The 26,369-nt window shown below is 38.4% G+C and overlaps 1 protein-coding gene and 2 pseudogenes across 2 annotated transcripts in view; all 3 read left to right on the top strand.

Moving 5' to 3' along the window:
* Positions 1–26,369, top strand: part of SSH2 (slingshot protein phosphatase 2) — a 245,419-nt gene that overhangs the window by 104,297 nt on the left and 114,753 nt on the right. The window lies entirely within an intron of this gene.
* LOC132594123 (ATP synthase subunit gamma, mitochondrial pseudogene) lies at positions 6,293–7,388 on the top strand (annotated as a pseudogene).
* Positions 11,243–11,864, top strand: LOC132594168 (RNA 3'-terminal phosphate cyclase-like protein pseudogene; annotated as a pseudogene).

Genomic DNA, 26,369 nt, shown 5'->3' with positions numbered 1-26,369 from the left:
ATCAGATTAATTATACACTTTAAAATACAATGGTAGGACAGGCATAGGCTAGACATTCCCATTCCAAAAGGGAGAAATAGAAAGGAAAGAAAAGATGACAGGGCCCAAGTAAGTGCAAAACTTACTGAGCCAAATCCCATTAGATCTGAAGCCTCAAGAATAATCCTCTTTGGTTTGATATTGTGCCTTCTAAACCCAGTGGGGAAGTAGTCCTGCCTTCAGGACTCACTGGAGTGGTGGTGTCATCTCCAGGGATCACCTGAGCAGCCCTGCACTTCTGGCTCCCTTGGATTACCACCCATGCAGTGTTCGGCAAGGGCCCACCTACCTGGCACCTTTGAAACTGACGTGGAGGCAGCCTTGCCTGTCAGCCCTCGCACTCTCTGCATGTGGTGGGAGTAGCAACCTTGACGATCTCTGAATCTTTTGAGGGTACTCTTCCCTTTTCTTGGAGAATGTTCATGTTCACAACCTCCCTTCATTCTGTCTCATTTTCTGTTTCTGATCTTCAGTGAGATTCCATGGATGTTACAATGATGGAAGAATTGGCTGCTCTTTACAAAAAAAAAGAGTAATCTAGTAACAAGCACACTAAAATTAAGAATTCAAAGGTAATGAATTGAGAGTGAATATTGCTAGAAACCAAAATTAGTAAGTTAGAAACTAAACTTCACAGAATTAAAAAGTGAAAGTTAAAACACGTTTTAACCATTGTGTTAGCAAAGATTTAGATTATTAGTATCCAAAAAAATAGCATTTTCTGCCTTATAAATTGGTACAACCTTTTTAGAGTGTAAATTAGCAGTATCAATTAAAATTCAAAATATTCTGGATTTGGACCCAGAACTTCCACTTTTAGAAGTTAATCCAGAACAAAGAGATGGACCCAAGAGTATTTGTTGCAACATTTTTTTAAACTTGGAAACATCCCAAATGTTGATTAATAAAGAAATAACTAACCAGTATTTCTATCGTGTATAGTACTCAAAATGTTTAATAAATGTTAATGTGTGGGAAAAAATTAGAAATTACCATATGATCCAGCAATTCCCTTTCTGAGTATATACTCAAAATAACTAAAAGCAGGGTCTTGAGAAATTTGTGCACCCATGTTCATAGCAATGTTATTAGCCAAAGGGTAGAAGAAACCCAAGTATCCATAGACAGATAAATGGATAAACAAAATGTAATATATACATATAATGGAATATTATTCAGGCTTAAAAAAGTAGGAAATCCTGCAATTTATGATGAACCTTGAGGACATTATGCTAAGTGAAAAAAGGCAGTCCCAGAAGGATTACATATTGTATAATTCCACTTATATAAGGTACCTACTGTAGTCGGATTCTCAGAGATGGGAAGTAGAATGTTGGTTGCCAGGGGATAGGGGAGGATGGATAGGGAGCTATTTAATGGGTACAGAATTTCATTTTTAGGAGAGAAAAAAGTTCTAGAGATGGATAGTAGTGATAATTGAACAACGAACAACAGTGAATTACTTCATGCCTTGTACACTTAAAAATAGTTATTTAAGAGGGCAAATTTTATGTTATATATATTTTACTATAATTAAAAAACAAATGATCTACTCATGTCACACCAGCTCCTTTTTATGATATCTAATTCTGGCGCTGCTTTGTTGTTCCCAGGAGTTAAGCATTAAAAAAAATCATAATTGTTGGGCTTCCCTGGTGGCGCAGTGGTTGAGAGTCCGCCTGCCGATGCAGGGGTCACGGGTTCGTGCCCCGATCCAGGAAGATCCCACATGACGCGGAGCGGCTGGGCCCGTGAGCCATGGCCGCTGAGCCTGCGCGTCCGGAGCACAGGCTTCACAACGGGAGAGGCCACAACAGTGAGAGGCCCTTGTACCGCAAAACAAAAACAAAAACAAAAACGTAATTGTAGAACTAAAAATCAGGTTGTGTATTATTACCTTTTTGATAAAAATATAAATGGATGAAATTCAGTTCCAGTCTTTTCCTTTTTTTTCTTTATAAATTTATTTATTTTTGGCTGCGTTGGGTCTTAGTTGCTGCACACAGGCTTTCTCTAGTTGTAGCGAGCGGGCTTTGTTGCAGTTTGCGGACTTCTCATTGCAGTGGCTTCTCTTGTTGCAGAGTATGGGCTCTAGGCATGTGGGCTTCAGTAGTTGTGGCACGTGGGCTCAGTAGTTGTGGCTCGCGGGCTCTAGAGCACAGGCTCAGTAGTTGTGGCTGACGGGCTTAGTTGCTCCGTGGCGTGTGGGATCTTCCTGGACCAGGGCTTGAACCCATGTCCCCTGCATTGGCAGGCAGATTCTTAACCACTGTGCCACCAGGGAAGTCCCTCCAGTCTTTTCTTTTGCATATTTATGAACTGATAGCTTTTCGTCTTCTTGTGTCATAACCCACTTTGCTGACTGGGGAACAGCCAGGAAGGTGACTATAAAACGAAACCATATAACACACCAATATTCAATCATGTTGATTTATAAATGGTTATCTCATATGAGTCAACCTAATAAAATTGCAAGATAATAAATAAAAGTGAGCAAAAGAAAGATGCCATTGAAATAAATCTTGAAATCCCAAGACATCTTTTTTAAGGTGACTAGTTGTGGAAGGAAACAAAGTACCTTAGATCTAAATTTAGAAAATATTTTAATTATAGTAGAATTCTCACATTTCTGTATATATCAACTCTAAGCTAAGAATTGTATAAAGTAAAGAGAAAGAATAACCTTTAGGAAATTGTCTTTTGGCTCAGCAATTTATAGTATTGTACAATAATATAGTTTCAAACATCTCAAAGAAATCCCACTCACCCCCCGTACTACTTTTTTTAGACAAATGAATGTTTAAGCCACTCAGAACAGTTTTTATGTTTTCTCCCTTCAACTCAAGCAACATGTATAATATTTGTTACTATTTTTAATTACTCTGAATGTGTAGTTATTTTTCATGTTTAGCCCTAAACCTCTCCTGTTTTAGAACGTAATTTCTTCCTCTTCAGTTTTTCATAGACATAAAGAATTACTTACCATCTACTGAAAAAGTTCTGCACCTTTGAAAACATGTTATTTTCTCTTAAGTACTTCAAACCTAACAATGAAAGTTTTGTTGCAGGTGGGGAAGAGAGAGAGCAAGTAGTGTGGGCCAGAGGAGTATCAGAAAATATCCTGGGAAGAGTTGGGTCTTGAACGAATGGGATTAGATAGGAGAACAGAAGAAGAGCATTCCAAATATAGGAGGATGGGGAGAGTGGGAGGATATCCCCAGAAGTCTGGAAGTAGGTGCTAATGTGTTCCAGGGACAATAAGAAGACAATTGTCTATATCTTAAGAGCAGAGGAGTTTTGATTTGATAGATCTTTGACTAGAAGAATGGCATGAATGCCAGAAAAGAGTCTGGCAGTGTTATGCAGTATGAGAGGAGGCAGGAAAATGACTCAGGAAGCTGTTGCAGGCAAATGGCTAGAGGTGGGCAATCACCTCCAACTGACAGCAGCATGAGGACAGGGACTGTGTCTTTTATCTCAGTATCCACAGCAATTAGCCTGTAGTTGCCACTCAGTAAGTGCTTGTTTAATGAATGAATGAATGAAAGAGAATAGAATATTGGTTGATATCTTTACTAGAAATGATATAGTTGAAAAAGAGAACTCCTGTGAACACATATGAAGAGTTCACTTTTGAACATGTGAAGCAACAGGGCAGTAGTCAAGTGGAAACAGCTTGAAGACAGCTGAAAGAAAACATGGAATCAGGGCATGTCTTTGTGTAAGATATAATTTCACAATGGTACTGTGTTACTAATGCATTCATTTTGTGGCCAACTCTTTCTTCCAGATCTCTCTTTGGTACCTCGTCAGGTTCTCTTGAGATATGACTTCATTTAATTTCAGCCTATTTAGTGAAATAATTTTTGTATGGATTTAAATATCATAATGACAGTAAATACTGCATTGCCCATCTTTAGGCTGTGGAAGGAAAACAGATGTACTTCTACCTGAGTATATGTTCTAGTTAAAGAATTTGTTAACCTAGAGAATAAGAGTATTCTACTTAAAATTTAAAAAAAAAAGTGGTAAAGAGGAAAAGTCTGCTGTAAATATGAACTGATAATTTATCCTCATATGTATATTTTTAAATTTTGAAGCAATCTCATAGAAAAATTGCTGATACAGTACAAGGAACTTTTTTTTCAGAGCCATTTGATAGTAAGATGCCCCCCTCACCTCACTTTTCTATTTTAAGAAACAGAATGATGATATTAATATTTCATGGAGAGGCCTTTTATTGAACTTATAGCAGAATATATGTGTGTATGTGATTGATTGATTTACAAAAGTAGAGCTTTCCATGTATTTAAGAACCGTCTCTAACTGATGATAGTGAAGCTCTTCATCTTTTGCTTTTGGCCCTCCTGAAGTCTGAATCTCCACCTCCCACCATATGGGTTACTATTCTGATCCAGAGAACTTTCAGCTATTTATAAATATTTTGATGTGGCCACCAGGGGATGTAGTGAGCTATCCTCTCATCCTCTTGAGTTCTGCCACTGCATGGAGTAGCCCCTTTAAATTGGTAAGTGCACACTTTGAAAGGTTCTTTTCCTAGCCACTCAACAAGAGTAAGAATTTTCACTTCCCTGAAGTACTCTGTGTTTCTGAAGAATGTATTCACAGATTCTATTTTATATTTATCTGACATGTTCTGCTTCTGGTAGCTACAATAGGCATTCCTCTTAAATCTGACATGAAAAGCAAACTAATTATTGCAGACATAATGAAATTAGGTATATCTATTAAAGCTAGGTAAATAATTTTACTTGGTTTTTTTCTTTTAATAATTTTACTTTTCCCCCCCAGATGTTATTCTTCAGGGTATTAAAAAAAAAAAAAACAGAAAGCAGTTACCCCTCAATTCTTGACTTTGCCAAAGTAAGTTTTTGAAAAGTTGTTTTTTTATAGTATAAAACTCCAGAGACTAATAAAGTGTCAAATACCTATTACTGCTGGGAGAGGATTCTGGGAAGATAGTGGAGTAGGAAGCCCCAGGAATCTGGCTCTCTATCTCGACAACGAATTGACCTGGCAGAATCTGTCTTACTTAACTATTTTCAAACTCTGGAGTCTGTTGAAGGCCTGCAACTACTAGAGGAAGAACTGGAGGGTAAATTGTGGTCAATTTCAGCTCTTAGCTCTTAGTAGCTATCCATCCCTCCCCCTCAGCCACATGGTAGGCAGCTGTGCACATGTTCCTGGTGTAGCTTGCACAGGGCTCATATAAGATGGGGTGGGCAAAAAAGACCCTGTCCTCCAGATATCAGGGATCTGTGATCTGATAGCTGAGTGCCACTTCTGATCATAGAGGTGCAGACAAAGGGGCAGGCAGCCAGTATTGCTGCATCTCTCCCCTTTGTTGCAAGCCCCTCTCCCTCATGCTGAAGTGACATCCAGGGATTTAAAGGGCTAGCACCCTTTTTTTCTCCCCCTTCACTTTTTGCCTTTCCACCTTTTGGGAGTCAGACATTAAAGACAGGACTTCAAAAGCAGCTCATATAGGGGGAAAATTAGAATATGTCCACATATGCCTAGGGAAAGGCTCAGAAAAGACCTGAGAAGACCTTAAGCTTATATCTCAGACTGATCCTTGGCACAGAGATGGCCTACAGCAATCAGAAAAACAAAAACAATAACAAAAAAATAGTAAACCCCGGGGAAGGTGGAGAATCTGATTTCCAAAGTTACCACATTATTAGATTCACACTAATACCACATTATTATTGTTCAACAAAAAAATCACAAGGCATACAAAAAAGAGTAAAGTATGACCCATTCAAAAGAAAAAAATAGCAGAAACCATCCCTGAAAAAGATCTAATGGCAGATATACTATACAAAGACTTTAAAACAACCATCTTAAAGATGTTCAAAGAACTAAAGGAAACCGTGAAGGAAGTTGTGAAAATGATGTGTGAACAAAATGGAAATGTCAATAAGGAGATAGAAAATCTAAAAAGAAACCAAAAAAGAGCTTCTGGAGCTGAAAAGTACAGTAACTAAAATTAAAAATTCACTGGATAGATTCAGAGGCAGATTTGAGCAGGCAAGAGAAAAGATCATCAGACTTGAAGATAGGACAATGGAAATTATCAAGTCTGAGGAATAGAAAGAAAAAGGACTGAATAAAAGCAAGCAGAACTTAAGGGACTTATGGGACATCCTCAAGAGGACCAACATATATATCATGGGAAACGCGGAAGGATGAGAGAGAGCCAGAGCAAATATTTAAAGAAATAATGCTGTCTGACCGACCTTCAGCGGGGCCGGAATCACCATGTTTTCTCCGGTGGGCCTAGCAGGGCTGTCGGCCTGGGCCGTGCAGCCGCAATGGATCCAAGTTCGAAATATGGCAACCTTGAAAGATATTACCAGGCGACTAAAATCAATCAAAAACATCCAGAAAATTACCAAGTCTATGAAAATGGTAGCAGCAGCGAAATATGCCCGAGCTGAGAGGGAGCTGAAACCAGCCCGAGTGTATGGAATAGGATCCTTGGCTCTGTATGAAAAGGCTGATATTAAGGTGCCTGAAGACAAGAAGAAACATCTCCTTATCGGTGTGTCCTCAGACCGAGGGCTTTGTGGTGCTATTCATTCCTCGATTGCTAAACACTTAAAGAGTGAGGTGGCCAATCTCACAGCAGCTGGGAAAGAAGTTAAGATTGTTGGAGTTGGTGATAAACTCAGGAGTATACTTCACAGGACTCATTCTAACCAGTTTCTGGTGACATTCAAAGAAGTGGGGAGAAGGCCCCCTACCTTTGGGGATGCGTCGGTCATTGCCCTTGAACTGTTAAATTCTGGATATGAATTTGATGAAGGGTCTATCGTCTTTAACCGATTCAGGTCTGTCATCTCCTACAAGACAGAAGAAAAGCCCATCTTTTCCCTTGGTACCATTGCAAGTGCTGAGAGCATGAGTATCTATGATGATATTGATGCTGACGTGCTGCAGAATTACCAAGAATACAGCCTGGCCAACATCATCTACTACTCTCTGAAGGAATCCACCACGAGTGAGCAGAGTGCCAGGATGACGGCCATGGACAATGCCAGCAAGAATGCTTCTGAGATGATTGACAAATTGACTTTGACGTTCAATCGCACCCGCCAAGCTGTCATCACCAAGGAGCTGATTGAAATCATCTCCGGTGCTGCGGCTCTGGACTAATGAAATTCGAGTTTCATCCTCAGACAAGAGGTAAAGAAGATTCAGCCAGCTGATTTTGTTTTTAGCTTACTGCTGTCCTTGTCAGAAGAAATTGTTGGTCCACTGTTTAAATTAGTAAAGACAGCGAGATATTTGTAAATTATCTTACAATAAATGACTCACCATAAGAAAAAAAAAAAAAAAAAAAAAAAAAAGAAATAATGGCTAAAAACTTCCCAAACTTGGGTGTTCCCTGGTGGCCTAGTGGTTAGGATTCCAGGCTCTCACTGCAGTGGCCCAGGTTCAATCCCTGGTTCAGGAACTGAGATCCTGCAAGCCACGTGGCACAGCCAAAAATCAACAACAACAACAACAAAAACCTTCCCAAATTTGTTGAAAGACACTATAAATATCAAAGAAGCTCAACAAACTCCAAGTAAGATGAACTCAAAGAGACACACACTGAGACACATTATAATAAAACTTTCAGAAGACAAAGACAAAGAAAGACTCTTGAAAGCATCAAGAAAGAAGTGCATCATCACATACAAGGGATCCCCAAGAAGAATATCAGCAGATTTCTCATCAGAAATCTGGAGGCCAAAATTTTTCTTATCAGAAACTTTGGAGGCCAAAAGACAATTGGCCAATGTATTCAAAGTTCTAAAAGAAAAAAACAGTCAACCAAGAATCCTATATTTGGCAAAACTGCCCTTCAAAAGAGAAAGAGAAGTTAAGATATTCCAGATAAATAAAAGCCAAGGGAGTTTATGACCACTAGACCTGCCCTGCAGGAAATGCCCAAGGGCTTCCTGCAAGGTAAAATGAAAGGACATCAGATAGTAACTCAAAGCCATATGGAGATACAAAGATCTCAGTAAAGGTAAATACATGGGCAATTATAAAAGCTAGTATTATTGTAACCTTGGTTTGTAACTGCACTTTTTGTTTTCTGCGTGATTTAAGAGACTAATACATTTAAACTAAAAATCCCCCAATGATTAGTGTAAAAGCTAGTGTTACTGTAACTCTGGTTTATAACTCCAAATCTTGTTTTATACATAATTTAAGAGAGTAATGCATTTAAAAGAATTATTAGTTTATGTTTTGGGACACAATGAATAATGGTGTTGTGACATCAGAAACTGAAAGGAGTGGAGACAGAGCTGTAAAGGAACAGAGTTTTTGTATGTTATTGAAGCTAAGCTGGTATAAGTTGAATTCAGAGTGTTAAAACTTTAGGTTGTTAAGTGTAATTCCATGATAACCACGAAGAAATTAGCTATAGAACGTACACAAAAGGAAATGAGAAAGGAATTTAAACATTTCACTACAAAAACTCAACAAAACACAAAAGAAGAGAGTAATGCGGGAAATAAGGGACAAAAAAAGCTTTAAGGCATGTGTAAAATAAACAGCACAATGAGAGAAGCAAGTCCTTTCTTATCAGTAATTAAGTGTAAATGAGTCCATGAAACTCTTCAAACAAAAGACAGAGATTGACATAAGGGATAAAAAATACATGACCCAACTACAAGAGATTTATTTGAGATCCAGAGACACAATCAGGTTGAAAGTAAAAGGATGGAAAAAGATATTCTATGCAAATAGTAACCAGAAGAGAGCAGGGGTGACTGTACTAATTATCAGATAAAGTAGACTTCAAATCAAAAAGGTTACAAGAGACAAAGAGGGATGTTCTATATTAACAAAAGATTTGATGCAGCAAGAAAATATAACAGTTATAAACATTTATGCACTTAATGACAAACCATCAAAATGTATGAAGCAAAAACAGAATTGAAGGGAGAAATAGACAATTCTATAATAATAGTTGGAGACTTCATTACCACACTGAAAATAATGTATAGAACAATCAGACAAAAGATAAGTAAGGAAATAGAAGACTTAACACAATAAACCAACTAGATCTAACAGACATATACAGAACACTACCCAACAACAGTAGAATACACATTCTTCTCAAGTGCACATGGGACTTTTTCCAAGATGGACCATATGTTAGGCCGCAAATTAAGTCTCAATAGATTTTAAAAGATAGATCTCATACAGAGCGTCTTCTAAGATCACAATGGAATGCAGTTAGAAATCAGTAACAAAAGGAAAACGGGAAAATTCACAAAATTATGGAAATTAAACAACACACTTTTAAACAACCAGTGCATCAAAGAAGAAATTACAAGGGAAATTAGAAAATACTTAGAGTCAAATGAAAACGACACAGCATACCAAGATTTACAGGACACACACAGCAAGAGCAGTGCTAAGGGGGAAACTTATAGCTAAAAATTCTTACATTGAAAAATAAGAAGGATCTCAAATCAACAAACCAACCTTACACCTGAAGGAACTAGAAAAAGTAGAACAAACCAAACCCAAAGCTAACACAACAAAGGAAATAATAAAGATTAGAGCAGAGATAAATGAAGTAGAGACTAGAAAATCAATAGAGATAATTGATGAAACAGAAAGTTCATTCTTCAAAAGGATCAAAAAAACTGACAAATTCTGGTGCTAGATGGACTAAGAAAAAATGAGAGAAGACTAAAATTACTAAAATCAGGACTTCCCTGGCAGTCCAGCGGTTTAGACTCTGCGCTTCCAATGCAGGGGACACGGGTTCTATCCCTGGTCAGGCAACTATGATCCCACATGCCACGTGGTCAAAAAATAAAATTAAAAAAAAAATTGCTTGGGCTTCCCTGGTGGTGCAGTGGTTAAGAATCCACCTGCCAATTCAGGGGACATGGGTTCGAACCCTGGTCTGGGAAAATCCCACATGCCGCGGAGCAACTAAGCCCATGTGCCACAACTACTGAGCCTGCGCTCTAGAGCCTGCGAGCCACAACTGCTGAAGCCCATGCACCTAGAGTCCATGCTCTGCAACAAGAGAAGCCACCACAATGAGAAGACCGCTCACCGTAACAAAGAGTAGCCCCCGCTCACTGCAACTAGAGAAAGCCTGTGTGCAGCGACAAAGACCCAGCGCAGCCAAAAATAAATAAATAAATAAAATTAAATTATTAAAAAAATTTACTAAAATCAGCAATAAAAGTGGGGACATTACTACTGATTCCACAGAAATAAAAAGGATTATAGAAGTGTACTATGAACAATTGTACACCAACAAATTGGATAATCTAGATGAAATGGACAAATTCCTAGGTTGTCCTTAAAATTGATACTTAAAAAAAAAACTGTATTAAGGAATAATTGACAAATATACAATAACATTTTATAGGTAAAGCTTGAGTCTTCAAACAGGAAGGTTAAAAATGTAAAATTATGCCTCTAGCAAAATAAAAAGTTCTCAGTAATTAACAATTATTTATGTATTAACTACTAAAACCAAGGAGACATCTCCCTATAAGAACTAGATAGTGCTGTAAGTTATAAGATCTGACAATTAAATAACTGATAATAGCAATGAATTTTTTATTTTAACCACAATCCAATATGTTTCTGTACCTTTTTGAGTTAAAAGAAAACGTCTACTTTCAGTAATCACAAAGTGCTATGTAAATATTCTTTTTTAAGTTTAACCTTTTAAAAAGACATTGTCAATGAGCTGCAAGAGAGAGAGAAAGCCACAGGTACTACCATCATCTCCAGTGCTCTGTATGTGGGTACAATACCTCCATGGCACCCACATGACAATCCAGATGTACTTTTTCAGCCGTGTGTGTTGCAACTTCTTGCATCAGTCTGTCCATCCCATCAAGGTCCAAAAAACCCAGGCCAAAGACCCCAACCCAGGCCTCAGAGATTTTGAAGCCAATGTCATAAGGCTGCTGGACAAAACAATTATTGGTTTTCCAATGGAAGTAAACCAAATTAGTGCACCCTTTTATTATCAACTAGGCCTTTCTATGGTGAGTTAATAGAACACAACTACAGTGCCCATCACAGTAGAGGTTGTTACCTCCAAAGCCTTCTTTGCTTGGCTCTTTATGACCACAGCCCTGTGTGGAAACAGTTTGAGATTGATGTGTGAAATCTTCGAACTAAAGACTATGCAATGGGGATGCCTCCTAGAGGTGGCGAAGTATTTTTCTCATGTCTTATAGGCAAGGTCTTGAGACCTATTCAGCTCACAGATCCTAGATAAATCAAAAGTATTAGAGGGCTACTCCATAGATGTATAACCTTTGATGACTAACTAAATTGTGGCACTTGAGGGAGCACCTTCAACATTTTCTTTCTTTATTTATGCAGACCATGTGAAAGGGGCCAACCCTGGGAAGGCTCTGGGCTTTGGGCTATCACTTTTTGCCAAGACCACCAAAAGAACCTTCCTGAGTGCTGAACTGGCCTTCAACCTTCAGGGCTGGGGGCAGCAGTGCTCCAGTGGATCTCGGCAGAAACTATGCCAACCAAGCTGCTGCTGGAAGGAGTCTAAACAGGCAGATGTGTAGATTCTACTAAATATAGCCTGATCCTAGAGGCTACTCATGCTCCAAAGTCCTGCTAGCCCTGCTGTCTTCCCCTTACCATAGTTTTTGAGGCATTTGAAGAGCTTTTTCCAGATTATGTTTAAAATTTAAAAATAAAGCCATGTTGTGAAGAACTCAAGGGCAGAGATAACTTGTCTTGGCATTGGCTTTACTAATTCAGCAAGACCATCAAGTGATATAATCTCAGGATAAGGCCCTAGCTACAGAAAAAACAATGCAACCAAGGAAACCCAGGGAATGAGTTTGAATGCATACATCCAGGACAGGAGAGCTACTATATTAGGGATTTTCTTTTCTTTTCATCATCAACAACAACAAATCAGAACATACAAATAAAAGACAACTATATATCCAAAGAAAGAAAATAGTTTCACTCACTCATGAAAAAGTGTACTTGCTGTTAATCCTACTTTAAAACTGTGTTGAATTTTGCAAGTCTGTTGTATATTAATTTGGTGAATAACATTAACATTGAAAAGTTCATAGTAATTTTCTCTAAGGAAGGACTTCATCATTTTTCACACTCTTGTTTGTCTCCCCTCATATGCCGTCGGCTCCCATGCATGCCTTGGTTTTACATTCCCAAGATCCAGGCCAAGCCCTGGCAACTAGTAGGCATGCATTACCTAATTGTTAAATTACTGAGCAAATGAATGATAAATATGAGTTGAAGCTAGGGAAGCTTGATAAAAAAATCCATCTTGTGTCTTTAAAAGTAATTCATGGCTGGATGATTAACTTTCTGTAGTGCTGGTACCTTCTCCAAAAATGATTTTCCCAAATGAATAAAAGGTATAATTAATTTCATTTTTTAAAAAAGTAGCCTACAAAAAAGAATCAAAGATTTGCCCATCCTTTTCCCTACTTCTCTATACTCCCACTGCAGTTCCCAAAATTAGAATCTACCTTCCTCCAGAAAATTTTCAGGAAACTTTAAAAAAGTAATAAATTTAATATACTTCCTTTCTTGTTCACTACAAGTTATTTGTTTTGGATGAAAGGATAAGAGGCTATTAGGAAAGGTTTATTCTGAACACTTAATATCAGAACTGCTGAGTTCAGTATAAGGTCAAGTTTTTATTTTCTTCTCTCCTTCTGATATTCTTGTGCTTATGGGTTTAAACAGTATGAACTGTAGGAACTCCTGAGATTCATGATTTTTCTTACCCTGAAGTATATCTACATATACATACCTATGTGTATCTACACACACAGGGTATACACACACACAAGTACATATTTCAGAGTAAGAAAAATTATAGATATGTATTTATGTATCACCTGTATGCATTTGTGTTAAACATATTTTATAGGAAATAAACACTACAGAAAGATTTCCTATTATAACTCAAATGAACTCTCAAATTGCCGCCATCATCAAATTCTATATCACTTCAACATTCATATTTAATTATCTCAGAAGATGAGTAAAGCGTTTATTAGAACTGATGTGTTGAATATTAGTATTATTTGTAGACTATTAGTCTTTAGAAAAGATAGTTCAAAATGCTTGCTATACTTTCATCAGGTGATTAGAGAACAAGATTTCTGAAAACCAAAAGATTTCCCAAGTAAAAGTGAAAACTTACCCCAGCACAGCATCTGTTTTTCAAACTGTAATTTAACAGGAAATATATATAAATGTATATAAATTATAAGCATCAAATATTTTTTATTATACCTGTGTAATGGCAGAGAATTGGACTACATTATTTTTTCTATCTTCATTATAATAATATTTCTATGGATAAAAATTCACTTCTGCTTGAGCCTTCCTGTCTGTCTGTAAAATGAGGATAGCATCTGCCCATCTATCCTATAGGATTGTTGAAAATGCAAATAAAATTGTTTATAGGAAAGCTTAAATGAATATCAAGCACCAAGTATTAAGGCAAGATATAAAGTGATGTACTTTCACTAGTAATTTCTGTTCCATTTTAATTTCACAAACTCACAGCCTAATTTCTCTAACTCTGTACTATGACTGACACCGTTTACATCATATAATATTAAGATCATTTACTGAGGAAAAACAAGAAGAAAAATTGTCACACTTCATATACCAATAAAGTTCTTATTTAGTACAAGCCTAGTATTGAATTAGAAATGGGAGCTTCCCATCTCTGTGTCAGTAAGTCAAATCTGATTCCACCTGGATGATTACCTAAAGTCACAGCCATTGGATGCTATTTGTAAAACCCTGTTTAAAGGTACTGATCATCTTGCTTCATTCATCAATGAATATTTATTAAACACAGGCTCATCTGCTTGCTTCTCTGACTCACTGCTATTCCACCATCCTGAGGCAAAAAGATTGTATTAATAAACATAACTGGCAGACTATTCTGGTATTAATTATTCACTGAGAATTTCCCCAAGCCAAGGACCCATTTGGAGGAAGAAGAAAGGACCTGTTATGGATTACCTAAACCAACCCTAAAACAGCTGTTCTGCCGACACACCAAACAAAAGATCAGGAAATTTAGAAACTATTTAAAACACATAATTGGTTATGAGCCACCTTTGCTTATAATAATCCTCACTCTTCAGTGGAAAAATTCTCACCTCATGCTCTAACGGAACTCTCTGCTTCTCTTTCACAGCACTTCCAACACTGTTGTTACACATTACTTGTCTGTTCTTGCCACTTAAACTGAGTGAGAGCAAAGACAATATCTTGTTCATGATTGTATCCTTAAATTCTGGCACATAGATGGTACTCACTAGTTTTCTGTAGAACCATACTTTCCACCCATTTTCAGGCTTTAGGAAAAGATACTTAGCCTCTTTGAGCCCATTTCATCAACTCTGTAACAGAAACAAGGATTTGAGATATAAAGGTTAAGTGCCTATCACAATAATAGGCACTCAACAAGTGGTAACTATTATTATTACTAATATTCCTTTTTATTATTATAAACTGAGCTCTTCTAAAAGTAGGATCATAATTTTATGTCCATAATAAACAAGTAAATCTTTACAGTATTTCAGAAACCTTCAGAATCACTATAGCCTAGTTCTTCATCCCCCCCCCCAAAAAAAAAAAAAGGCAGTTGATACATTAAGGTTTTCAACTAAATTTAAATATAACTGGCAGGCCAGTGTTTTTTTGTTTGTTTTGCAAAACTATTCCTCTTAACAGCTGGAACGTGTAATCAATGAAATCACTTTTAGTATTCAACTGAGTTAAATGGTGATTGTCTTAGGTAGATTGGTATGTGAATTCTACAGAATACCAAATGACTTAATTTTAAGAAAACCAAACTCTAAGCTTTCTGTTAAAAGGATGATCTATAACATATATACGTTACATACACACTCTCTCTCTCACACACACACACACACACATACGTTTCTGCTGCGTCTTTAGCCACATAAAATATTTATAATTGTTACTCTGGGACAGGAAAACCACAGGCCACGTAGAATATAGGAAAGGCATATTTGGGAAGATTACAAATAATTAGTTTAAAAATATGGTGCCAATAAGAAGTTCATGTGTGTTACTATTTTTAAGTTGGAGATTTTACCTGTGATTGAAAAGAGGAAATGGTTCTTATTTTCAAAAAAATAACCTGCTAGCCAGAAGTTGCATATGAAATTCCAAGTCCCTTAACTGTGTGCGATAAGGTAACTATGCAGGAGCTCAATTTTTAGAATACCAGATTCCACCACGTAAAGCTCATTAACTGAATTACCTCCTAATCTCTCCTCACTCTAGGCTTTTATTTTTTACATACTGTAATTTATTTGGGGGTATATTAAACTCTTAATGCCGTGTAGCAGAAAATAAGCCTATGCAGATCTCTTCAGATGTCAAGCAGATGTCGAGAATGAGAAATTAAATTATCCTTCACACACACACACACACACACACACAGACAATTACATTTCTCTGCCATTCTAGAAATTTCTGGAAAATGACTTCTGAGCCAACTTGATATGGATCTTTAAGGTTCAAGTATGTGAACACATTTGTGGAAGGTTTTTAATCTGCAAAGCATTCTAATGGTCTTATTGGCATCTATACCTTTGGTAAAAATATTCCTGTTTCATGGAGTTTAGACTCTTTAAATATTGTATCCTTTATCAAGATTTATTATGACTATTATTTAATGTTTTAATTTGTCATAGGGTTAAATACAATGTTTTATCTCTCTCTATTGGCTTGTTTCCCTCATCTTATAAACACGGTCAGGTCTTTATCAGACTAAAAGAAATTAAAATATAATTTTAAAATACCATCCCATAACCTTGTTTTCACCTCAAACTACAAGTTGATTTTGATTTTTTGAAAGGACAGTCTGTATTTACTGCCTCCTTTGTCAACTCACATTCACTGTTTAACCCATGAAATCTGACTTTTTTTTCCCTCCAATACTCAAACTGCTGTTCTTGTTAAGACTGCCAGTGAATAATTTTTGATCCCCATCTTAAATGACACTATTGACCATTCTGCTCTGCAGTTCTCACCTCCTTTGGCTTTCTTATCATCATTCTTTGCTGGTTCTCCTTATACCCTCTGCCCATAGTATCCCAGTTGGTTTCACCAGCAATTCTTACCCTGTTCATCTCTTTTCTTTTTCTTTTTTTAACATCTTTATTGGAGTATAATTGCTTTACAGTGGTGTGTTAGTATCTGCTTTATAACAAAGTGAATCAGCTATACATATACATATATCTCCTCCCTCTTGTGTCTCCCTCCCACCCTCCCTATCCCACCCTTCTAGGTGGTCACAAAGCACGAGCTGATCTCCCTGTGCTATGTGGCTGCTTCCCACTAGCCATCTATTTTACATTTGGTTGTGTATATATGTCCATGCCATTCTCTCATTTCATCCCAGCTTAACCTTCCCACTCCCCGTGTCCTCAAGTCCATTCTCTGCGTCTGCGTTTTTATTCCTGTCCTGACCCTAGGTTCTTCAGAACGATTTTTTTTTTTTTTAGATTCCATATATATGTGTTAGCATACGGTATTTGTTTTTCTCTTTCTGACTTAACTTCACTCTCTATGACAGACTCTAGGTCCATCCGCCTCACTACAAATAACTCAATTTCATTTCTTTTTATGGCTGGGTAATATTCCATTGTATATATGTGCCACATCTTCTTTATCCATTCATCTGTCGATGGACACTTAGGTTGCTTTCATGTCCTGGCTATTGTAAATAGAGCTGCAATGAACATTGTGGTACATGACTCTTTTTGAATTATGGTTTTCTCAGGGTATATGCCCAGTAGTGGTGTCGCTGGGTCCTATGGTAGTTCTATTCTTAGTTTTTTAAGGAACCTCCATACTGTTCTCCATAGTGTCTGTATCAATTTACATTCCCACCAACAGTGCAAGAGGGTTCCCTTTTCTCCACACCCTCTCCAGCATTTATTGTTTGTAGATTTTTTGATGATGGCCATTCTGACTGGTGTGAGGTGGTACCTCATTGTAGTTTTGATTTGCATTTCTCTAATGATCAGTGATATTGAGCCTCCTTTCATGTGTTTATTGGCAATCTGTATATATTCTTTGGAGAAATGTCTATTTAGGTCTTCTGCCCATTTTTGGATTGGGTTGGGTTTTTTTTGATATTGAGCTGCATGAGCTGCTTGTAAATTTTGGAGATTAATCCTTTGTCAATTGCTTCATCTGCAAATATTTTCTCCCATTCTGAGGGTTGTTTTCTCATCTTGTTCATGGTTTCCTTTGCTGTGCAAAAGCTTTTAAGTTTCATTAGGTCCCATTTGTTTATTTTTGTTTTTCTTTCCATTTCTCTAGGAGGTGGGGCAGAAAGGATCTTGCTGTGATTTATGTCATAGAGTGTTCTGCCTATGTTTTCCTCTAAGAGTTTGATAGTGTCTGGCCTTACATTGAGGTCTTTAATCCATTTTGAGTTTATTTTTGTATATGGTGTTAGGGAGTGTTCTAATTTCATTCTTTTACACGTAGCTGTCCAGTTTTCCCAGCACCAATTATTGAAGAGGCTTCAACAGCAACTTTTTTTTTTTTTTCGGTACGTGGGCCTCTCACTGTTGTGGCCTCTCCCGTTGCGGAGCGTAGGCTCCGGACGCACAGGCTCAGCGGCCATGGCTCACGGACCCAGCCACTCCGCGGCATGTGGGATCTTCCCAAACCAGGGCACGAACCCGTGTCCCCTGCATCGGCAGGCGGACTCTCAACCACTGCGCCACCAGGGATGCCCTTCAACAGCAATTTTTAAAGTAACTCTTCTCTTTTTAGGTTTTTCAAAAGCATCCAACTTTATTTTCATAGAAATAAGTTATTTCTGTATTCATACGTAATTGGTTTACATAATGTTTCATTAAATTATATAATTATGATTGCAATAGGAACCAACAGGTTTTTTTTTGGGGGGGGGAAGGATTTGTTTCTGTCACTTTTCTTTTTTTTAACATCTTTATTGGAGTATAATTGCTTTACAGTGGTGTGTTAGTTTCTGCTGTATAACAAAGTGAACAGCTATACATAAACATATATCCCCATATCTCCTCCCTGTTGCATCTCCCCCCCACACCCTCCGTATCCCACCCCTCTAGGTGGACACAAAGACCCAAGCTGATCTCCCTGTGCTATGTGGCTTCTTCCCACTAGCTATCTGTTTTACATTTGGTAGTGTATATATGTCCATGCCACTCTCTCACTTCGTCCTAGCTTACCCTTCCCCCTTCCCGTGTCCTCAAGTCCATTCTCTACATCGGAACCAACAGTTCTTAAAACAAATACAAATATTCTTGATGAGCATCCAACTTGTAAAAGCAGAAGTGAACAGGCATACTAGAGAGGAATAACCTGTTAGGCAGGAGCATCTCTGCTACTATGGTAGGATGCTTTACAGAGAGAATGGAGACTGTCAGTTACTCCAGGAAATTCCTTAAAAGTGAATGCTGGTTAGCAGTTCTCATAAAATTGCCGTGATGATGAAATGAGATATCATTCATTTACATAGTTTGGCATGATGCTTAGCACACAGTAAATGCTCAATAAATTATTTACTATTACTAAGAACATTTATAACCCACTATAACCTTTACAGAAGGCATCTTGAATAAAAGCATTAACCAGACAGCTTTGGGTAGTGATGAGAGGAGGGGAGGAATAGGTTTTTCACGTTAAGTGAACAACATCTGCAAATGCAAACCTGTAAAAAGCATGTTTGGTGGACTGAGGGCCATTTTTTTTTCACATATCTCATCTGTCTCCCCTGCTTTACAGGGAGCTGTTTAGTATATAATTATATATTCTCATACTTCTTTGAATATCTCCCACTAACATGGTACCTGGCAAAATTGGCATTCACTGTTTTGGTATGCCTCTGTTTACCCATCTGTAAAATATAATCAATAAGTATAGTATATGTCCAAACATAAATTAACATTTAGGACTGTAAAAGCCCTATTTTGAAGGTTCAGCATAAGAAATTTAATATTCTGCTTCCTAGGGTTCCTTTTTTTATTGTTACAGAATTTTCCCTAGATTCTTAGTACTTATCATTCCAGTACTTATTATGCCCATGTAAAAGAGTAAGCAGAAATTTTTTCGTAGTTAATGCTTCAGTTTGACTAACTAAAACTCTCTTTCCCTTGAGATTTTGTAAAAAAACAGGGTTCTTAGAGGAAAACGTGGCTACCCCTTAAGGGCTTTTTTTTTTGATGCAGAGCAAAATTTGAACTCCCTTCAGAGATGTGAACTTAATGTTTGATGGAATACATCCATCATTCAAGCGGTATCACTCTATATAGTCCGATATCAATATTGCTCTTTGGAGATGGGGTGGCTGTGCAGAATTAAGATGCCTTTAAACAGGGATTGCATCTTTACAAAGAACACTTACAGCCCACAAAGACAGGTATTTGTGTGCTTTTTTTTTTAAGTGACGAAATTTCTTCTTGAAAGAATTAACTTTTGGGCTTCCCTGGTGGCGCAGTGGTTGAGAGTCCGCCTGCCGATGCAGGGGACACAGGTTCATGCCCCGGTCTGGGAAGAGCCCACATGCCGCGGAGCGGCTAGGCCCGTGAGCCATGGCTGCTGAGCCTGCGTGTCCGGAGCCTGTGCTCCGCAACCGGAGAGGCCACAACAGTGAGAGGCCTGCGTACCACAAAAAAAAAGAATTAACTTTTTTTTAATAAATTTATTTTATTTATTTATTTTTGGCTGTGTGTCTTTGTTGCTGCACGCAGGCTTTCTCTAGTTGCGGCTAGCGGGGGCTACTCTTTGTTGTGGTATGCGGACTTCTCATTGTAATGGCTTCTCTTGTTGCAGAGCATGGGCACTAGGCATGCGGGCTTCAGTAGTTGTGGCATGTGGGCTTCAGTAGTGTGGCTTTCAGTCCCTAGAGCGCAGGCTCAGTAGTTGTGGCACACGGGCTTAGTTGCTCCATGGCATGTGGATCTTCCCAGAACAGGGCTTGAACCCGTGTCCCCTGCACTGGCAGGCGGATTCTCAACCACTGTGCCGCCAGGTAAGCCCCTGAAAGAATTAACTTTTAAATGTGTATTTAGGTGCCACTTTGGATTACATTCAGCTGTAAGAGTTTCAGAATGGGGCGGGGGAGGGGAGGGAGGCTATGTTTTTATTACCGTTTAATTAACTGTAACATCATATTTAATCATCCACTTCTGTTCCAGTAATATCTAGAATAAATTACACCTGGTAATATTATAAGAAGAAAATAACTCTTTAACTGTAATTCATTCACTGTTAGCTAAATCTCTCACTAGGCTCACACACAAAGCCCAAAATTTATTTTTTATGATTTAAAAAGGACTATAATTATAAGCAGTGTTCAGCAATCAGTAAATTTCACTGACTTTATTTTTGACAATCATTTATCATATCTTTTTATTTGCTCAGTTTTCAAAAGTCAGCTTGTACATATTTTAAATTCTAATTTAAAATGTTAATTAAATATAATTTTAATAACTACACAATTTTTCTTAAAAATTTTTTGTTAAGAATTGTGTTGATGCAACAATATCTCTCACTTCCCAAAATGGAATTGCTGTTTTTAACCCAGCATAATCCTTTTCCTTGAAGGACCTTCCTTTTGGAAGGCAGTATGCTATAATTAAAAGTCTTCATGGGACTTCACTGGTGGTCCAGTGGCTAAAACTCCATGCTCCCAATGTAGGGGGCCCAGGTTCAATCCCTGGTAAGGGAACTAGATCCCACATGCCACAACTAAAGATCCTGCAACTAAGACCCAGTGCAGCCAAATAAATAAATACTAAAAAAAAAAAAAAAAAAAAAAGACTCAACAAAAACAAAAAAACAGTCTTCATTAAGCTTAGTTTTCTCTGAATATGTTACTTTACCTGTAAAATTATGAAAATATCGACCCCAAAGAGTAATTACTATTAAATAAGGCCACTTAAGGTAAAGTACTTTACAAACAAATGATAAATAGTGTAATTTCTGGTAATGTAGTCATTTTTTAAATGCCACTAAAACAAAAAGATTTTTAGTTCATTGTTCTCAGTTACATGAAAAGAGCACTGATATTGAAGTTAGGAGGCCTATGTTTGTATTGGTTGCATGACTTGACACAAGTAGATTCATTCTTTGAGACTCCGTTTCCTCTTCCTTAAAACAAAAATTAGTGTGCTTATTGTCAGGCAAAAATAATATACAAATATGAAAATACCTCAAACAGTAGGCAAAGTACTATTGTGTAATATTATATCACAGTGGTATTTATTTTACCAGCAGTGAATGTCTTTTGTACTAGTTCTTCTCAAGATCAACTTGTAGCAAAGCATTTTCCTGAGATAAGTTCATTTAGAAGGTTTGTGAGAGGGACTATAAAAATCTTTTAAAAATATTTAAAAGTATTGCTCTTCTAATTTTTTAATACACTCATTTTATTAGGTGTGCTTATCAACCATAAACAGTTTTCCATTTGGGGGCTTAAATCATGGTGAGAAAGGGATTACAAACAAATTGTTTTATGAACTCCAGAAAAGGATGGAAAGGTCAAAGCTGAAATTGCTGCTTTATAAGATGTGGCTCTGTGAAGATAAATCTTAGAGGAACTGGTCTTTTCTCTTTTTATTTGTTACATACCATAAAGTAAGAGCTTGAATAGTAATTAGACTATCAAGCCTAATAATTGTTTTCTGTAAGTATACTAGATCCTTAAGCATCTGAAACCAGTTGATGTCCTTCCTCACTGAGATTTTTAGACAAAATATGAACTAGAGATTTTGGGGGTTTTTTTCCTAATATTTTATTATTATTATTTATTTTTTTTTTTTTTGCGGTACACGGGCCTCTCACCGTTGCGGCCTCTCCGTTGCGGAGCATAGGCTCCGGACGCACAGGCTCAGCGGCCATGGCTCACGGGCCCAGTCGCTCTGCGGCATGTGGGATCTTCCCGGATCGGAACACAAACCCGTGTCCCCTGCATCAGCAGGCAGACTCTCAACCACTGCGCCACCAGGGAAGCCCTAATATTTTATTATTAAAAAAAAATGTAGGGCTTCCCTGGTGGCATGGTTAAGAATCCGCCTGCCAGTGCAGGAGACACAGGTTCGAGCCCTGGTCCAGGAAGATCCCACACGCCGCGGAGCAACTAAGCCTATGTGCCATAACTATTGAGCCTGCGCTCTAGAGCCCATGTGCCGCAACTACTGAAGCCCGCATGCCTAGAGCCCATGGTCCGCAACAAGAGAAGCCACAGCAATGAGAAGCCTGCACACGGCAACGAAGAGTAGCCACCACTCGCTACAACTAGAGAAAGCCCACACACAGCAATGAAGACCCAACACAGACAAAAATAAATAAATAAAATTAAAGGAAAAAAATGTAAACATGCAAGCAAGTTGAAAGAAGTATACAGTAAACACTCAAATACACATCCCCCCTGGATTCACAATTAACGTTTTGCTATATTGGCTTTATCATATATCTACTCATCTATCCATCCCTGGACTACAAGTTTTTTTTTTTTTCGGTACGTGGGCCTCTCACTGTTGTGGCCTCTCCCGTTGCGGAGCACAGGCTCCGGACGCGCAGGCTCAGCGGCCATGGCTCACGGGCCCAGCCGCTCCGCGGCATGTGGGACTTTCCCAAACCGGCGCACAAACCTGTGTCCCCTGCATCGGCAGGCGGACTCTCAACCACTGCGCCACCGGGGAAGCCCATGGACTACAAGTTTTTAAGCAGGAAAACGTTTTTATTTACTCTCTTATGTGTATTTTATATAGCAACCTTAAAAAAATTTTTAAAGTTCAATGCTTATAAGCTGTAATTTTCTGAATGAGTTTTATATTAAAGAAAAATATTCCACATGCATAATATAAACACATGAATGGAAAGATGAACACCAAATTCAGGAGAGTAGTTACATGCCTAGAAGAAGGGAAAAGTGCTCATAGAGAAGTTCACAGGGGGCTTCGACTGTAATATTTTAAAATCTGAAGAGTAAAATGTTAGAACGTGATCCTGCTGTCTACTGAGTATCTGGCTGTGTGTTATCCTCTCTGTTCTTTGCTGTATGTTTGAAATATTTCACAATTAAACATTAAGAGAAAGAGTTGCTACCTAGTCTTCTTTTCCCCTGGCAAAGTATTTTTCATTTCACTTAAGATCCATTGTCCAGTTGGCCTCCAGCTGAGGTGGATTGAATAGAATCGAGCAATACCGTATCTCTTCTCAGTTAGTTGATGTACTAGCTGAAGAATGATACAGAGTACCCCCTTTCTACTGAGAATTGAGGAGTATAACTTTTGCATCCTTCTTGATTTTTGCCTGAGGCAGGGAAAAGAAAAAAAAAACTTCCTGTATTGTATTTAAATTCCATGAAGATATTTGAAGGTTGTTGAAAAGTACAAAATTGTGTATAACTGTGTAATTTTGCGTGTTCACCTGATTTCAGAGAAGAAAGACATGGAAAGTGAAATATGGCCAGGGAAGCTGATACATGAAAGCTTGGAGAGATAATGATGCTGCTCAGCCAGGGCCTGGAAACTTGATCAGTCTAAACAAACTGCATAGTACTAAATTGCTTGTGAAAGGGCTGAATCAATCCTACTGCGATTTGAACTTTTGGCTCCTGAAAGTCTAGAGCAGGCTTGAAAATAAAAATAAAACCCTTACATACTGGATTGTGTTCCAGGCCCTCTGCTGTATTCTCTGTATGAAGGAGGCATCTACCCAAAGAGCAAGAGGCAGCAGAAAGATGAGGCAATGAAAAGGAGTCCTAGGGATTTCTCCCCATATCAGGAGCTCCCAGGGAGAGAGACCCTCTGTCATTAACATATTGATTCCTTCAGGGAATATTTATCTAGAGCCCTAAGCAGAATATAGTGGGGTGTGGGGTAAAGGATCAACCAACCAGAATATATATATATATATATTTTTTTTTCTTTTTGTACGCGGGCCTCTCACTGTTGTGGCCTCTCCCATTGCGGAGCACAGGCTCCGGACGCGCAGGCCCAGCGGCCATGGCTCACGGGCCCAGCCACTCCACGGCATGTGGAATCCTCCCGGACCAGGGCACGAACCCACGTCCCCTGCATCGGCAGGCGGACTCTCAACCACTGTGCCACCAGGGAAGCCCAAACCAGAATATATTTAATGCTTATGACTTGCCCGGCACTGTACTAGGCTCTATGAAGTCCACAAAAGAGAGTTACTGTACGTGATTTGCTTCAGCAGAGAGATAAATTATGTGGCATATGTGACATAAAATAGAGAATAAGACCTTGAATAACAATACAGATTATAATGCTAAAGGAGGGACTTCCCTGGTGGCACAGTGGTTAAGAATCCGCCTGCCAATGCAGGGGACACGGGTTCGAGCCCTGGTCCAGGAAGATCCCACATGCCGTGGATCAACTAAGCCTGTGCACCACAACTACTGAGCCTGCACTGTAGAGCCTGCGAGCCGCAACTACTGAAGCCCACGCGCGTAGAGCCCGTGCTCCACAGCAAGAGAAGCCACCACTATGAGAAGCCCACGCACCGCAACGAAGAGTAGCCCCCAATCACCTCAACCAGAGAAAGTCCGCATGCAGCAACGAAGACCCAGCGCAGCCAAAAATAAATAAATAAATATATTTTTAAAAAAATAAATAAATAAATTCTAAAGGCGTTAGAAAAGAGTCATAGCATACTATAAACCAGGAATTGATCATTGGACTTAATCAGAAGGCCTCAGTTCAAATCCTAACTCTGACACTTGCTATGTAAACTTGGGCAGGTCCCTTAATTTTTGAGCCTCAATTTCCACACCGATAAAATGAAGCTGATAATCCCAGCTAGCTCTATTTACCTATACACAGGATTTCAGTAAGAATCAAGTGAGGATGTATGTGAAAACACTGTAGTGTTTTTAATTAATGAAAGAGCTGAACCAGGCCTTGAAAATATTTTATACGTGGATAACCTGGATAAAAATAACTGTGTAATTTTTTCTCAGAGAAGGAATAATTTGAACAGAGGGGAGAGGGAGACTCAGATATAGGAGGACAGGATAGAAACCACCTAATTATGGCAAGGATTTGTTTTGGGAGAATGGGTAAAAAATATTTACACCGATTGTGTTGGAGAAGGGATGGAGTTGAGAATAATATGCCATAATGGCTGGATTACAGTAGGATTTAAATTATGGAGGATCTGGGACCTCCCCTGTGGTGCAGTGGTTAAGAATCCACCTGCCAATGCAGGGGATGTGGGTTCAAGCCCTGTTCTGGGAAGATCCCACATGCCGCGGAGCAACTAAGCCCATGCGCCACAACTGCTGAGCCCACATGCCACAACTACTGAAGCCAGTACACCTAGAGCCCATGCTCTGCAACAAGAGAAGCCACCACAATGAGAAGCCCGTGCACCGCAATGAAGAGTAGCCCCCACTCGCCACAGCTAGAGAAAGCCTGCACACAGCAACAAAGACCCAATGCAGACAAAAGTAAATTTAAAAAAAAAAAGGAAATAAATAAATAAACTATGGAGGATCTGAAGGCCAGAAGAAGAGCTTGGACTTGATCTGAAAGGGAATAAGGAACTATCTGGGGGTTTTAAGTAGGGGATTATTATAAAAGGGTTTAACTCATTTTGATAATCAGTATCTAAAGTGCCTGACCTTAAGGTGTTCAGGATTAGTCCAATTGTTTTAAGTTAATCTGTCAATAGTATGTTGACAGATTGAATTGGACACATCTCAGTTTAGATAAATGGATCTGAGACTGGATGAATTGGACACACCTTAGCCTAGAGTCTAGGCTTCTTGTCACCTAGACATTAGTCTGGTTCATCTTTTCCTTAACTGTAGCAAGGAATAATACCTGCCCAGCTAGTAGGTTTATTTAAAACATCAAATGAGATGATGATCCCATGATTATCCACAAATACATTAAATGCCTCCTTCATGTGAGATGCTCTGTAAAAAAAAAACTAGGGAAACAAAAATATGTTTAGATATAAGTGCTTTGAAAAATGTCTTGGGATGAATAGGAGTTTGAAATACAGAGTTCTAAGGGATCTGGTAGCAAGAGGATGGTATACAACAGCCAGAAGATCATCTTACTGCTATATTTAATACTGGGTTAGGTCCCTATTATTGTCAGGACCTGCTAGCTATAGCTAGGATCAAGTAGAGGAGAAAACACCAGGTGCAGGAAGGTAGGTATTTAAGGTCCGCAGGAGTTCTTCCTTTGGCAGTAGACCTTTTCAGACTTAACCTGTTC

This window comes from Globicephala melas, chromosome 20 (genome assembly GCF_963455315.2).
Source record: "Globicephala melas chromosome 20, mGloMel1.2, whole genome shotgun sequence".
In the NCBI taxonomy this organism is placed as follows: Eukaryota; Metazoa; Chordata; class Mammalia; order Artiodactyla; family Delphinidae; genus Globicephala; species Globicephala melas.
The sequence above is the reverse complement of the archived record's forward strand: the minus strand, read 5'-3'. Positions and strand labels throughout refer to the sequence as shown.